The sequence below is a fragment of the Nansenia antarctica genome (assembly GCF_963989245.1).
Source record: "Nansenia antarctica genome assembly, chromosome: 4".
Taxonomy (NCBI): domain Eukaryota; kingdom Metazoa; phylum Chordata; class Actinopteri; order Argentiniformes; family Microstomatidae; genus Nansenia; species Nansenia antarctica.
In genome coordinates, this window is record NC_137689.1 from 69498519 (window position 1) to 69509643 (window position 11125).

Consider the following 11125-nt stretch of genomic DNA (forward strand, 5'->3'; position numbering starts at 1 on the left):
TTTTTCCTGCTGCGACTAGTGGATAGATGATTCACTTACTTAGTCAAATGTATTGATTGTAAGTCGCTTTGGAAGAAGGCGTCTGCTAAATGCCAAAAATGTAAATGTACAAATGTAAACTTCCCCTCTGACCCCCTCCCCTCCCTCCCTCTCACCCCCTCCCCTCCCTCCCTCTCACCCCCTCCCCTCCCTCCCTCTGTCTGTGTCCCAGGCCACTCCCTTTGACAACGCAGTGGAGGTCCACAGTGAGCTGGTGGTGATGGTGGGGGCGGGAGGGGGGAGGAGAGGGCCAGGGAGAGGAGTAAGAAGAGGAGGAACACCATCCGCTGGTTCAAAGAGACTCAGGCCAGGAAGGTGGTCCGTAACGGGGCTTTTCCTTGTTGGTTCCACGGCATGATCACTCGCAGGTAGGCTCACTGCACCATAGCGCCCCCTAGCTGACGGAGGAGTGCCACTGACATGGAAATGTGTTGATTGGATGAGTGTGGGAGGAATAGATAGCGGCTGTGGCTTAGGAGGTAGAGCCGGCGTCTAATGATCGCAAGGTCTGCGGTTCGATCCCCGGCTGGCCATGTGTCGAGGTGTCCTTGCCGAGGTGTCATTGGGCAAGACACTGAACCCCCAAATTTCTCCGAATGAGCGGGCCGGCGCATTGGTAGCTTGCTGCCATTGGTGTGTGAATGTGTGTGTAAATTGGTGAATGAGAGGCCATTCTAAAGCACTTTGGAGTGCATATAAGTGCAGTCCGTTTAGATGTTAAATTGGATGTTGTTGTCGCTGACCAGTCTGTGTGGGTCTCTCCTCTCTCAGACAGGCTGAGGACCTGATGACTGACAAGCCTGTAGGCTGCTTCCTGATCAGAGTGGGACAGAGCCGGGAGGGGTACACCCTCACATACAGGTACATTTACATTTACATTTGTTGGCATTTAGCAGACGCCTTTATCCAAAGCGACTTAAAACAAATACGTTTGTCTTAAGTAAGTGAATCATCTATCCACCAGTCATGGCAAGAAAAAGTAATCTATGCTCGGGCCAGGGGCCATTGGCAGACATAATGCTAGAAGAATTAAGTTTTTGTTGTTATTATTTACAGTAGAGAAACTGTACAGGGGGGTAGAGGGGATGAAGAGGTCTTAGGAGGGACAGTTAAGGTGTAGCCTGAAGAGATGGGTCTGACTCTGTTGTCCTGACAACAGAGGGAAACTCAGAAACAAGATTAGATTTACTTACTAGCCTAGAGGTAGCTAGCTCCTCTTTACTCAGTCCACAGGTCACAAATGAACATCATGTTATTGGCCCTGACCGTTTGCTAACCAGATGACCTTACCAGGAAAAACTCTGCAGGCTCTAACTAAGGCCCAGGGCTTTTAGATTTGGGGAAATTCACACAGGCCAAAACTCCAAATCAACTTGCTTCAACTGTGTGTCTGTCTGTCTGTCTGTGTCTCTCTCTCTCTCTCTCTCTCTCTCTCTCTCTCTCTCTCTCTCTCCCCACCCCCTCCCTCCCCCATAGGTGAGGACCGGTGCAGGCACTACATGATCGAGATGCAGTCCAACGGGAAGTATGTGATCCTGGGGGAGGACCGTGCACACCCCTCCCTGCCTGACCTGGTGCAGCACCACACCCGAGTGGGCATCCAGCCCTTCATGGAGCAGCTCACTGTGCCCTGTGGACAGGTAGGGGCAACACCTTTACACGAGGAACACAGTTATGAAGTGTCTTATGAAGTGTCTCAGGGTGTCATAACCCCTATGGCCTCTTGACTACAGTATTTTAGATTTGTATACCCAATTAGGCTCATCTTTGACCTGCCTTTGTGGTATCGCTGCTTGTATTCTCAGTTTAATAGATTTTTCCTTGTCGGTACTGCCCTAGACTTGCGTGTGTGTGTGTGTGTGTGTGTGTATGTGTGTGTGTGCATGTGAGATATCTAGGCCTAAGGTTCCTACCATTTGATACAGTATTTCATGGATTATGGCTTATACAAATAATGTTCACATAGTTATGGACAGTACTTGAATCACGTGTGTGTGTGCGTGTGCATGTGCGCGTGCGCGTGCGTGTCTCTATGTGGGATTTATCATGTATGTGTCTGTTGTTCCAGACGTGTGACCGGGAGACCGACTACGAGGAGTTCAAGGGCCTGTCCCATCCTGCCGCGCCCGCCCCAGGGAGCCCCGAGCCTGGGGTGGAGCCGGCGTCTCAGGCGGGTCCAGACCAGGTCCGCCTGGAGCTGCAGCGTCTCTTCCTGCCCCCGGGCCAGACCTCCACCACCTCCACCCTGGAGGCACAGAAACCCCCAGTCCTCCGCAAGATCTCTGACCGCAGACACAGGGCCGAGTCTGGGGGAGACGGCTGGGGAGGCAGGGGTCTGGGACGGGACCGGGAGGGAGGACGGGGGGAGGAGGAGGAAGAGGAGGGAGAGAGGGAGGGGAAGAGGCCGTTCCCCAGGCTGTACCCCTCCATACGACTGGCCATGAGGGAGATACAGCAGATACAACAGGTGATTGATTGATTGATTGATTGAAAACTTTATTAGAAGATTTGCAGAAGTAGGTACATGAAAGTACATATTACATACAAGGTCAACTAACAGGATAAAAACCCAAGAAAGCCACTGGCTTATTTCAATTGGGGTCAGTGAGAGGACCGATGGGTGAGGAGGGGAGGGAGGGAGGGAGGGAGAGAAAGCTAATGACAGGGAAAGGCAGTAAGTAGGAGGAAAGGGAAAGGCAGTAAGGAGAGAAAGAAGAAAGGAAAGCATATGGAATAAATAATATTACTTTACATCATTCTGACTACATTATTATCAGTTCAAATTAAATCAAACATCATAAAAGCTTTGTGAGAACACCGCCAGAAAGCACCAGTTCAGAGAAGCAAGTTCAAATCAAACATCATAAAATCTTTGTACATGTGAACTAACCCTAACCCACATGTTTACATTTACATTTTTGGCATTTAGCAGACGCCTTATTCCAAAGAGACTTATAATCAGTACATTTGACTAAGCAAGTGAATCATCAATCCCCCAGTCGTAGCAGGAAGAGTAATCTAGCTTTTTTATTTTATTTTTATATATAGACACTGGAGAACAGAGAAACAGTACAAGGGGGGCAGTAGAAGTCATAGGGGACACAGTAAAGGGGAAAAGCGGGTGTCTCAGGAGACGCAGTGCTGGGGGGGTAGTAGATGTCTCAGGAGGAGCAGTTAAGGCGTAATGTAGGCCTTACATGCTTGTAAACATAGAGCTCTGCACTGTTAGTGCCGCACAAGTCAGCACAAGCCCCTTCCAAACTGTCATGCCACTGGATTGTGAAATTAATTCACTGGTGGTAAAATTGATTGATTCCTGTTTTCTTAGTTATGCCAAACTGCCCATTAAGTTGATTAGGGAGGCTTTGAAGAGAACAGGTCCAAACAGAGCCCTTCAGCTCTTGCTCACACATGACTCATACTGTTTTGATGTGGGTGATAACGAAACTTGGAATTGATGTCGCTGTCAATCAAAGGAAGGAAAGGGGTCTTTTGTTTTCTCCGTCTCTCATTCTCTCAAGCACCTTGTTGAGATTTTTGTCTGTAAAATGAAGAGCTTTATTGATCAAATGTGTTACCATATTATTCACTCTCTCTCTCTCTTGCTCCCCCCTTCTCCTCTCTCCCTCTCCTTTCCCTCTCTCCCCCCTTTCCCTCTCTCCCTCTCCTTCCCCTCTCTCCCCCCTTCCCCTCTCTCCCTCTCCTTCCCCTCTCTCCCCCCTTCCCCTCTCTCCCCCCTTCCCCTCTCTCCCTCTCCTTCCCCTCTCTCCCTCTCCTTCCCCTCTCTCCCCCCTTCCCCTCTCTCCCTCTCCTTCCCCTCTCTCCCCCCTTTCACTCTCTCCCCCCTTCCCCTCTTTCCCTCTCCTTCCCCTCTCTCCCCTCTTTCCCTCTCCTTCCCCTCCCTCCCCCCTTCCCCTCTCCCTCCCTCCCTCCTTCTCTCCTCTGCAGCACTTCTCAGACTGTCAGGACCAGTCCCCTCTCTCTCACAGCACACCCGTACCCTCATGGAAGAAGAGAGGTAGGTTAGCCCCCCCCCCCCACCCCTGTGCAGTCTCCTGTACCCTATAACACACACGCCACTGTCTACCCTATCCCTATCCCTGCTCTGTGATGTGTCCATAGACATTGCTTTATGGTGAAGCACATTTGGTCGATCATTGTCTTTGTCTTATATAATATAGTATATTCATATATTAGATATCATCTCCCACTGCCTCTCTGAATCCACAATCACCATCATCATCATCATCATCATCATCATCATCATCATCATCAGACCACTTTGTTGTCTGTGTGCTTTTGTTCTTGCTCACGTCCTTATTAGTGTGACTGAATATCACAGTGGTACATTCAGCACTCGAGTTGAGGGGGGATGAAATAAAAACGGTCAAAATCATCCCCCTTCTAAAGCTGCCATCCCCCCTTTCCATCCCTTATGTCATTTTATCAATGAACGTGGTATTACTGCTATTTCAACATTTAGTTTTGCGCATATTGAGTAAAATACTGTGGGCGAGGGGGCACGCACACACGCAATGACATTTTTACCAAGTCACTGACACTAAAGTCACTGACGCTGTGGGGATGCTAAAATTGTCCCCATATGATAAAATCCACCATCCCCCCTGATTTTCTTTTACAACTTGAGTTCTAGGTACACTGTCCTAAATGGAGTGTGATGTTTTGATTTGTGTCTTGCAGATTCATAACCCATAGGACGGAGAGAGTTTATCCAAGGCTGCTATTATGTTGTTATCGCAAACTTGAATGATCAACTCGACCCTCTGCTGTCAACGCTTTAGCCAGGTTTCATGAACAAATGACCGAGGAGAAGACCTCCTTGTTTCTAGTATTTTCTTTTATGGATTTCTTTTTAATTACCTATTGTAATATTTTAATTTATGGGTGTTTTTTTGTGTCTCGGAAAGTGTTGTTGTTTTATGTGTCTTATTTAAATGTGAATTATGATTGGACATTTTGCATTCACTGATTGACTGGATGAATAAATGTGTTTTTAAAGTTTTAAATATGTGTCCTTGTTCTTGCTAAAACGCATAATGCAGGTTTTAATGGCATGGCTTTCTGTTTCTGCCAATGGAAACGTGTGTTCTTTAGCTTTTACTTTCTCTTTCCCACAACAACATCAATCATCACTTCAGGGGTTTTAACAACCAAAGAACCAGCCAAAACCAGTGATGTGTACACCCCTGTAAATAGGCGTGTTTCCTGATGAACAGAGCAGATATAAGCAGAGACACCCCTCTGGGGGAGACTGATCAGAGAGTGGCTGACAGGCTTCAGGACATTACGCTAACACTGCTGCGCCACATCGCTCACTGATGGATCTCAGAGTTCTGGCTCTGGTTCTGTGTGTCTCCGTCATCTCCACACAAGGTAATGTAATGATGTGTTCACATTCTAAACATTTATTGTATTTATTGATGATATTTATCAACATTTTCACTTTAACAAGAAACTCACAAATAGAAAATCAGAGCTTCTTTACAAGGTATCATACTTAATAATAACACAATAATATAAAAAGAACACAACAATCTGAAACAGACAAACAAAAATATCAATCATCTGGCTGATTTTCAGTAGTATTGGGGAAATCACCTATCTTTGATCTAATCCTGAACAGCAACAAATAATCCAGATCATTCTGATACAAAAAAGAATTCTTTTAAAGACTGGGCCCTGTAGATTGAGACTTTCTTAGTCTCTTTTGGAACTGCATGGGTCTACAGTATGTAGAAGTACATAAACAAATGTAAACTTTGTTTATTGGCTTTTTCGAGAGCATACAATTATGAACATAGCATTTATAAAAAAAGAACGAGGCAAATGACATAATACTGATCTACATTATGTATATTGAATGAGATGACTGCACACAGCGCACAGCTGATGTTGCCATGGTGTGTTACTATGCAGTGGAGGCTGGTAAAGGTAGAAATTGGAGGACGGGCTCATGGTCATGCATGTGTGTGTTTGACACCATTCCTAATTCCATTCCATGCATTAAATGAGCCCGTCCTTGGTCCTTGTCTAACTCCACCCGCCTCCCCTGTTGTTATGGTATTCTAGAACAGTAATGGTCTCACTGTATTTTAAGGAGCCATCCCCAAATGTTGTGTGACGACATCGATGAGTGTTCCTGTGAGCATACTGCTGAAGGTGGAGCGGTATGACATGCAGCTCAGCCAAGGGAAGTGTGATATCAAAGCTCTGGTGTGAGTAATCAGTATATTACATATTTTTGGGCTTTTAGCAGACGCTTTTATCCAGTCATTATGTCATTACCATGACATAATTGCATGTAGGACTAGGGAGGCTGGTGGGGTTAGAAATCGGAGGACGGGCTCATTGTAGCGCATGAAATTGAATGAGGAATGGTTTCCAAAACGTGTGCCGGCCTCCTCTGGTATTACAATATTAGCATGAAATACTGCATGGCGATAGGCTACCTAATGAAAACACCTCTCTTACTATGTGCATGCTCATTCAGATAACATGTGAGATTTCTTCAAGGGGAAAGAGGTACTGTATACGCTTGTCTGGCTCAGGACAAGGTGACAAAAAGGGAGACGACACATGGATAACAAATAATAGGAGATTTATTAAAGTATATAATGTTAAATGGAAATAATGATAAAGTAAATAGTAACAACAACCAAAACCGGCTGCTGGTCGACCAAGGGAGAGAGCGAGTCCATCAGTTTGACCCACTCTTATGGTTCCTGGGACAATTAGGATGATCACCCCCACCTGTGCCCATCTGGAACCAAGAGAGAGGGTCAACAGGACAACAAATGTAATAGCGCCCCCCATAGGGTCAAGTGTGGATCGTCACATGACAGAAGCTGGTTCAAACTGGGGTCACCCAGATTCCAGACAAATACACGTACACCAGGTGGAGGCTGGTGGAGGTAGAAATTGGAGGATGGGCTGGGCTCATTGTAATGCATGGAATGGAATGAGGAATGGTGTGTCAAACGCATACCATTCCCAATTCCATTCCATGCATTACAATGAGCCCGTCCTTCGATGTCTACCTGGACCAGCCTCCCCTGGTACAACAGCCCAGTGTTTTACAGTAGGGACTGTGACATTATGAGGTCGGTGTACACTCACTCTCTTCCTCTAGGCTACACACTAAAGGCAGGAAGTACTGCGCCGACCCCAGAGTGCTGAAGAAGCTGAGAGCCGTGAAGACGAAGCAGGCTCACCTGAAGAGGCTGAGAATGAACATTCAAGTCTACGCACTGGCCGCTAGTGCATGCTGCCCACCGGGGCCGGGGTTCGTACCCCGGCTCGCCAGATCCAGATATGGCCGAGGCACACGGGAAGCGGCATATTGGCCGGCCGCTTCCGAGGGGGGTATAGGAGTATTTCTGGACTAGGATCCGTCGCGCAACACCGCCCCCTGGGGTGCCGGAATAACGGTACTGGGCTCGAGGAGCCAGTCAGCCTAGTCTGCCTGGCGCCCTCCTCTGGGACTGCCGGCCACGGGGTCGGGCGGCGGATCCAATGCAATAGGCAGGGGATAATTGGATGCTAAGTTGGGTTAAATTGGCTACCAAATTGGGTGAAAAAGGGATAAAAATCTGAAAAACAATTATAAAAAAATAAAAAAAAGAGAATGAACATTCAGAAGAGATGAGTGAAGCGAAGACACAGTTCACTTATATCATAACTGATGTAAAGGCACCCCCGCTGGTGGAACGAGCTTCCCACTGCTGTCAGTGTGACTGCAGAGTCACTACCTATCTTCCGCCGTAGACTGAAGACCCATCTCTTCAGGCTACACCTTAACTGGTCCACCTGGGACCTCTACTGTAAATAATTAAAACGTTCCTTCTAGCATTATGACTGCCAATGGCTACTGGCCTGAACATAGATTACTTTACTCTTGCTTTACATAGATTACTTTACTCTTACTCTTGCTATGACTGGTGGAGAGATAATTCACTCACTCGCTTTGGACAAAGGCACCTGCTAAATGCCTAAAATGTAAATGTAACTTCAGAGTGTACGCTACCTAAACCTGAAATCTGTGTTAACTGCGAATGTGATGTATGTGTGGACTGCACTGCTGTGATACTTGGAGATCAGAAGTGCCCACCACAGACCAGTTGATTAATTATTTGTCATGTATTAAGTTGTCTCTATGTTGGGTTTAGATCTCACAAAGGTATACTGATTGAAGCATCTTTTTCAACTTTAAGATTGAATTCATTATTGCTTTGAATAAAATAAGAATAACAAATAAAAATGAGTTTGCGTCATTAAAAAGAAGTTATCAAAATTCTAAGACTATGGCTGTGTTCGGAATAGCATACTAGCATACTACTCATACTAGATATGACGTAGATTTTGAGTATGTAGTGCGTTCACACTGTACAGTATGCGAGATTTGAGTATGTGAGCAATTACTTCCGGGAAAATTGAAGTTTGCGATTTTGTGGGCAAGCACTACAACCAACTTGTCCGTCTGAAGCTACAATACTGGGATCATTCGTGATTGGGCTACAAACAGTCAAATACTAGGTGAACATGTGTGTAAGACACAAATAAATTTGGATTTCATGCATTTCAAGTGGCATATTTGTAATCATGACGATGTAGTCATGTCTAAGAATGCATTTCACCATGTTAATGTTAATTATTGTTAATACATGTTAATTCCCAGTATAGTGAAAATACCACCGCTCATCCGTGATCAGACTTAGCTGGGGTGCTGCAGCTGAAGAGTATCAAATAGAGTGCAAAAAAGCAGCATCTGCACACTCAAATATGTGCAAAAAACGATGTTTATTGCAAGCTTTCGGTCCCCAGGCTATTGGACAATGTAAACAAAAGCTGTATGACAAGTTTGTATGACGCAGTTTGACGAGGCTGAAAGCGCACAGGGTTGCCAGATGGGATTGACAATTTACAGCCTAAACTTTCTATAACCTCAAAATCAAGTAGCCCATTCGGCGGTAACCCGCCCCACCTGGCAACCCTGGACGCAACTCTGCAACCCTGGACGCGAAATGCATTTTGGGAAATAGGACCCGAGCTAGTATCCATCGTAACTTACTTCAATTTTCCCGAAAGTAACTGCTCGCCTACTAAATTTCTCACATACTCAAATCTCGCATACTGTACAGTGTGAACGTACTACATACTCAAAATCTACGTCATATCTAGTATGAGTAGTATGCTAGTACGCTATTCCGAACACAGCCAGAGAGACAGACAGAGAGACACACAGAGAGAGAGAGAGAGAGAGAGAGAGACAGAGACAGAGACAGAGACAGAGAGACACACCGTTTAACACACGTTTAAACACAGTCATACTGTACCATACCATGTTTGCGGTCTTTAATGGTGGACGTGAAGAACTGAGACACCTCCGCCGGCCCCTCGTGGTCGATGTCACAGGGCATCAGATGGACCGGGAGACTCTCTGCCTGGGCCCTGGAGGCGAGCAGCACCGTGGTCACACTGGCCCCCGACGTCATCCTGTCAACCTGCATGAGACAGACACCACTATGTCATTAAGTATGTGTCCATCTGTCCATCACTCTCTCTATTTGTCCAAGTGTTCTGTCCATCACTCTCTCTATTTGTCCAAGTATTCTGTCCATCACTCTCTCTATTTGTCCAAGTATTCTGTCCATCACTCTCTCTATTTGTCCAAGTATTCTGTCCATCACTCTCTCTATTTGTCCAAGTATTCTGTCCATCACTCTCTCACTCTATTTGTCCAAGTATTCTGTGCATCTCTCACTCTATTTGTCCAAGTGTTCCGTCCATCATTCAGGACATTCACACACTCTCTGTACAGTAAAGTAGTAATATGTGTAATGTACTGTGTTTCCTTACATTTCTTTCCCTCTCTTTATATTGGAGTCTTAAGACCATATAGTCATATATATAGCCAGATATAAGCCAATACAACATTACAATCAGCTTGGATAGCATTAGAGTTAGCATAGACATGATAACTGGGGCTGTTTTACTGGTCTGAACAATAAACATACTCTACTTGACATGGTACTCCATACTAAATGAAAGGCTGTGTATGTGTGCTCTGTGTGCTCTATGCTCATTGCTGAATCATTGCTGACAAAGTATTTCTTACCTCTTTGGTTCCTCAGCTACATCCACAGCGTTTATCGGGTGAACTCGCCGGCTCTGTTTTTCAGGAACAAATTTAGATGGTTGAACAATGTAAAGTAAGATAATTACAGTGATAATTTAGGACCTCTTAATAGAGGCTGTAGCCTGTTCCCATATTGTACAGATGCTTCACTACTCTTCCTGTTTTGGCAGAATGCACAAACAAATGGATCACTTTGACTGGAAAAGGAAAGTTAAAGACTTGCTTTAACAGAATAACTTATTTGGAGGACATTACCTCGCAACAAGACTGAGGCTAGTTGAGTACCATTATATTGTTTACTCCCTTTCAGTGAAACATAACCATACATTTTAGAATAGGTTTATATAATAATAATAACTTTATTTATATAGGGGTTTTTCCTGCAAACGTTGCAGCTCAAAGTGCTTTAATCATTAGGCCTATATAATCTTAATTTAATTATTTTGTCATTTAAATGCAATATTAAAAGGATGGGTTTTTATAATCTTAATTTAATTATTTAGTCATTTAAAGGCAATATTAATTAATATCCATATAATATGCTCTATAACATTACCTTCAGGCGGCAACATCTACTCCATTTACAACAAGGCATCTTTCCTTAGCTAGCTGACAGCAGAACCTGACAGCACGACACTTTGTGTAGTTATGATCTAGATACTGATGAGGGACATATTACATAGTATGCCCCATTATGACATCATAGGTATTGCAGGCCTAGTACAGCTGTAACCATGGAAACCTTCCCACCAGCTGAATTGATTGACAGCTGTATGAAAAGAATGTGCCCCATTATGACATCACTGATAGGTGGCCTGTCACACATCGGTTTGGGCATTTGGATTTTGTGGTAAAATAAACAAGTATTTTTCAGTCCAGGCAGAGTTAAACCGACGGTTTTCATCGTCAATTTTACGTTTCATGGTGGAG

General features: G+C 44.9%; 1 long non-coding RNA gene across 1 annotated transcript; it reads left to right on the forward strand.

The window, feature by feature from the left end:
- Window positions 1-2416: 2416 nt before the first annotated feature.
- On the forward strand, window positions 2417-4846 carry LOC308155171. The gene is made up of 3 exons (XR_013937392.1): window positions 2417-2506; window positions 3988-4057; window positions 4741-4846. It is a non-coding gene; the product is annotated as an uncharacterized lncRNA (long non-coding RNA).
- Window positions 4847-11125: the final 6279 nt, after the last annotated feature.